This window comes from Castanea sativa, chromosome 3 (assembly GCF_040712315.1).
Source record: "Castanea sativa cultivar Marrone di Chiusa Pesio chromosome 3, ASM4071231v1".
Taxonomy (NCBI): domain Eukaryota; kingdom Viridiplantae; phylum Streptophyta; class Magnoliopsida; order Fagales; family Fagaceae; genus Castanea; species Castanea sativa.
Genome location: NC_134015.1, coordinates 25679134 through 25685169, shown reverse-complemented (window position 1 = coordinate 25685169; position 6036 = coordinate 25679134). Strand labels below are relative to the sequence as shown.

The 6036-nt window shown below is 37.5% G+C and overlaps 1 pseudogene; it reads left to right on the top strand.

Moving 5' to 3' along the window:
• The first annotated feature begins 2173 nt into the window (after nt 1-2173).
• On the top strand, nt 2174-5433 carry LOC142628743 (purple acid phosphatase 8-like; annotated as a pseudogene).
• Nucleotides 5434-6036: the final 603 nt, after the last annotated feature.

Here is a 6036-nt window from a genome sequence, read left to right as displayed (position 1 = left end):
ACAAGGTCAGCCACCACAGGCCCATCGCCGCCAACCAGCAGCGCGACCTAGGCGGCGCAACCCAGGCGGCGCAACCCAAGTCGCGACCCAAGCGCGCAAGTCGCGACCTGGGTCGCGCGCCTGGGTTGCGACCTGGGTCGCGCTCCTGGGTCGCAACTCGGTCGCGCAAGTCGCGACCTGGGTCGCGCCCTGGGTCACGACCCAGGCCGCGCGACCCAGATCGCGACCCAAGTCGCGATTTTTGGGATTTTTTTTTTTTTTTGGTGGTTTGTAAATCGAGTCTCTAAGACTCGATTTTCAGGTGGTCACCACGTGGATAAAATGCCACATCAGACGTGATAGACCTTGGAAATCAAGTCTCAAAGACTCGATTTTGGCCCCCAAAATCGACTCTCTTAAACTCGAGATGTTAGAATTATGTTTACTTTCACACCAATGCCTACTAACTATATTTTTCAGCAACTGTAGCTAATTGCCCATTTTGGCCCCTCTGCTTTGCTTGAACGGAGACTACGATGTTTGGTTTTTTTTTTTTTGCAAATGCAAATAAAGCTAATAATACGCACAAATGTTTAGGAATAGGTTTGGGTCAACCGTGGCGTGCTATCAAACGCGTCGCTGTCGCTGAAAGAGGATTATTGAGACAATACCAACAAAGAGTAGGGTAATGAGAACAAGATACCAATCCAGAAACATGGCTATCATCAATATGTAGCCCAAGCCAGTACATGTAAGACCAACGTTTGCGAAAACTCGAGCAACGCGTGGATTCTGAACTTCAAGCAACATGCCAGTCAAACCACAAAGGTAAGCCACCAAATGATCAAGCAATACAAGGACGAACAAAACCTTAGTTGAGGAAGATGGATTGGTTAGGTGGAAACCAATAACGGCAGCAGATGTTTGGGCAGTTAGCATAATGGACATCTCAAATATCTTGGAAATTTTGAAAGACGATTCGTTTTTCCTCTCTATAACTCCAGGTTCAGGGTCACCTCCCCCGCCTCCCCCTCCACCATCACCCCCAGACCCGCCTCCACTTTCCTCTCTTCCACCAGCTTCACTGCCATGGTTGCCTCCACTTGTTATAGCATCAACCCAATCACCACCTCTGGCATGTTCGCTTGCTCCAGCTTCACCAAGATTAGTCGCCGGCCTCATCTCACTTCTAGCGGCAGTTCCCTCCCCTACACCTTTAACATCATTTTTTCTTAAAATTCTTCCCCGTTTAGATCCTCCCCACCTCGTGCCCTTTTTTTCTTTAGATTGCAACAAGGAGTAGTGGTGTTGCAAGGTAGTCTTTTCGATCTTCTCCAGTAATATTTTGGTATCAACTATTCTCTTATCTGTTTTGGTAGCGAACAAAGTGGAACCAGAGAGGATATGTTTAGGAATTGACACTGAGGCCCAGATGAGTTGTAGAGCCAGGTTACTACTCAACTGGAAGAGGATAAGAAAATGAACCAGCAAAGGTAGATTTTTCCTAGCCAATGCCAAACAACCCAATAGGTTGATGGTTGTGATTGCAGCATTCAGTGTTGCTACTTCAGCAATATTTTTTTCGAATGGATCCTTGTCTTCATTTCCAGAATCAGAATGAACAGATGACACACCACCAGTATAACAGAGTTTTGGCCATAACAGTACTAAGAGCCAAAAGACTAGGCCACAGCCGAAAATTGGCAGGCAATAGGAAAGAGGTAGCAGTTGCCCCTTGATTGGATCCAATTCATTTAAACCATGACTGGAAAAGGCTCGCCCAAAGAAATGAGCAGAAATGGCTCCGGCAGTGCTAATCGCAACAGAAACCATAGCAGAGAATTCTTTATACTGAGAATAGCAAGATCAAGAACAAAGAAGTGAAACCACAGAGAAGTGTGAGAGATTTTGGAGCTTGAGCTTGAAGGTGTTTATCAATGGCGAAAAAAAAAAAAAACTATAACAGAAAGTAGAGAGAGAAAGATGTTAAAGATTTTAGCAATGAGGAAAATTCTTGTTGCTAAAATCTGTGATTACAAGCACGCTAAAATACAATGGATTACTCTCCTTTTATAGTATAGATTACAGCTGTAATAGAGAGGCTTGCAAAGGAAACTAACTCTAACCAATAGCTTGCAAAAGAAGCTTAACTCTAACCAATTTCCTAAAAATACTCTAGCAATGAAAAACAGCCATGTGTAACCAACAGGTAATACCCCACGTGCTTACTGTGCTTACATTTTCCTTGGAACATATAGATTTCACATAAATTGCTTGATATTCTGCTAGTTTGTTATAATTTTTTATTTTTTTTTTAGTGGCATAGTTGAGGTATTTTGTTGTGGGAGGCTTAGTTCACTCCACTTACCATGCACACGCACACAAGAAAAAGAAATGCTTTGATTACTTTTTGTCCACATCAGGTGAGGTGATATTCAGACCCTTCGATTGAAAACGGAAAGGAAGCAACAAATAGACTTAGAAAAGAGTAACTGTCTGAAGTAGGACAGTATTTCTATGACTTGGCTAGGAGCAAATATAGGCTATATAGTTGATTTAGTAGTCAACATTACAAGAAGTCAATGATCAATATCTCTTGGAGAAATACAGATCTGCTTCAGCATATGGCAGTATTTCTATTGTATTGAACTATATGCTTTTCTAGCGTTCAAGTGAAATTGTCCATTGGACTGCACTGGAACAGCTTTGCTAATATTTTTTCATTGAGAATTTGATAGTTACTTGCATTTGGCTAGATGTTAGGTTCAAATTATATTGATTAAAACAATTTATTTCTCCCTCATAAACTTCAGTCTTTGGTTATTGGCTGATCTTTTCCTCTAAAAAGGATTTCCTAGACATAAATGTTCAGTGTACATGCAAGAAAGATAAATATTGCAACAATATAACTGTAGCTTCACTAAGAGGTTTTACCATTTATATGTTGTGCATGTTTGTTTGTTGCCAATGAGCTCTAGTTCAAATGGCACTTCCTTTTTTTGCAAGAGTTGACTGCGGGTAAGGCTTTGAGTTCAAAACCCACTAGACGTAGACTTTGTGATATCAACTGGAGATAATTTCTACGAAAATAGATTGACAGGGGCGTATGATCCAGCATTCAATGAGTCCTTTATCAATATCTACACTGCCTCAAGCTTGCAGAAACAATGGTATAATGGTAAGGTTCGCCTAGCTAGGATTTACTGTTAATTATTCTTGCAACTGGTTCCTTTGAATCTAAACTTTTTCTTTAAAATACTTTAATGAAGCATAAAATAACAATTCTTTTTCTGATAATAAAATTTGTGAAAAGATTTGAGTTTTATTAATACAAAGATTTAAAATGATTAGGTATACAATGTCATTTCAAATCCATGATATCACAATTTTTTTTTTTAACAAAATCTCCAAAACCCAAAGTCAGTAAATTTATATGTAGCTATTGATAGTTTATACTAGCAATTGTTCTTTAAATCCCTTCTTTTCAAATCCTCAATTCCATATGCAACAAATGGTAACTTTTCTTTTGTATGAATATTGATATTTGATACACATAGCTAGTGCTCAGGCAGGGTAGAATTAATCAATGTATTCCTAAGTTTATTCATATTAAATTTTCAATAGTTTTGGGAAACCACGACTACAGGGGCGATGTAGAGGCACAACTGAGTCCCATCCTCACAAAGATGGACCACAGATGGCTTTGCTTGAGATCTTTCATTGTGAATGCAGGTATTGAATTTTTTGCTTATTAATTAAAATGAAAAAATCATCTATTTGTGATATTAATTTCTTGGAGAGATCCAGTCATAAAACTAGAGATGGATAAGAATACAATCATACATGATCTTACATTCTCGTTGTTTGGATGTGTTTATTCTGAAATGTGATTTGTAAGGTGAAATATATGTTAGTACTACTTTTGCACTGATACATAATGTAAGGACAAAAAATATCATGGTTAAATACCACCTACGTTTCTTTAATAAATAAAACCACCTACTTCATTATTTTTATATCTATTGCATACGATACGTATTGTGATCATCCTTGTTATTTTCTCTTGAATTTTAAAGTATACTCAGTAAGGGTAACTATGTTACATACAACATCATATAAATGTTACAAACAATTAGTTAAAAATAAAGCAATTTTTTGGATTTCCGTTTTATAGGATTTGTGGAGCTTTTCTTTGTGGACACAACTCCATTCGTGAATGAATATTTTACTAACCCAAAGGAGCATACCTATGATTGGAAAGGTATTTTGCCACTATAGGAATATCTTTCAAACCTCTTGAAGGTAACCTAAGATTCTTCTCTCATTGGTTTTTTTTTTTTTTTTTTTTTTTATTGGAGGAAAGAGAAGGGGGAGGAATAGATAAAGCCTTACATATCATGATCACTTATAAAGCCAATATCGACATGCACATATATATTCTCGTTGATAATTTCATAGCCAGATATACATGTGCACACATATATATGATGTAAATTAGTAAATATTCCGGACAACTCATACTCTCTCATCTCTAATAATCAATATTATCTTACAAATGGTATATATTGGAAATGCAAAACTTTTTTTTAATTTGTTAATGTGAGTATCCAGAACTTTTCGAGCACTTGTTTATTCTTCATGTGTGTGTGTGTGTGTGTGTAATCCTTACATTTTACACACACTTAAGTGATTATATGGAGTAATCCCTAGGAGTCTCCCCAAGATATTGGGTAGAAATTTGAACCAAAGACCTCAACCATGACTTGAACCTCCTTATGCATTGGCATACGAAGCAAGGTAATATAATTCGATTTTAGTTTTGCAATATGATGTGGATTCAGCATTGAGGGATTCCACGGCAAAATGGAAGATTGTGGTCGGTCACCATACAATCAAAAGTGCTGGGCAGCATGGTATCACTATAGAGCTTGAAGAGCAGCTTCTCCCAATCCTTCAGGTAATAGACTAATATTAATAGTAAATATATTCTAATTGGTTAAGTTTCCGATAAAATCGTACAATTTTTTGGTAAAAGATTATTGTAATCGAAGGAACAATTTCCTGAATCGATTGTATTTTCAGGCAAATAATATTGATTTGTATGTAAATGGGCATGACCACTGCTTGGAACACATTAGTAGCACTAACAGGTTAGTATTATCATTATGTGGGAAAATAATTCATAGAATTTGGTTTTACTTTTAACAGCTAACTAATAACATTGTTCTTGTGGCAGCCAAGTTCAATTTCTAACAAGTGGAGGTGGCTCTAAGGCATGGAGGGGTGATATTAGGGAGTGGAACCCTGAGGAATTGAAGCTATATTATGATGAACAAGGTTTTATGTCAATGCAAATTACTCAAACCCATGTGGATATTGTGTTCTATGATGTTTTTGGCAATGCTTTGCACAAATGGGGCTTTCTCCAAAGACTATGACGCTGCCGAATTATAAAGAGAAATATATGCTAGCAGTACCATGGACAAAAATCTCCACTTGTCCAAGAGAGAGATCGGGGGTAAAAAAAGAGGAAGCATAAATATACTTGTTCACTAGGTAAAGTTTGCTGACTGCCAAAAAATGATTTTTTTTTTCCTTCCATTGTACTCAATTACTAGCCGTATCAAAGTTAAAAAAATACTACACTTCATTAATGTGGAAGTAAGAGTATCAAGTAAAGAACAAGACATTTGTAATATTATGATTTATTATAAGGTAAATTAAATTGGAGCCTCAGAGGGGTAGATTAAGTGGTTGATGTTTGAATCAAAGACACTGAAATAGTAGTACTAGACATGGAATGAAGGCACCATCCTCAGCTTTGTCTTGGCGTTACACATAGCAAATCAAAGAGACAGAAAGGTTGTGTTTATTAAATAAATGTTTGGTGAATTGAAGAGGTGGGTAATGCTTCAAGCCTTCAACTTCAAGGGGCTTCCGGCATAGAAAGTGGTGATATAGCTATAGCTCAAATGAACCTATGCTGACTCTTCAAAGACCTTTAGCAGTGCTGGATTTTCATATTTTGAGAGCGGTTTGGAGGCTTTGAAAGAAGAG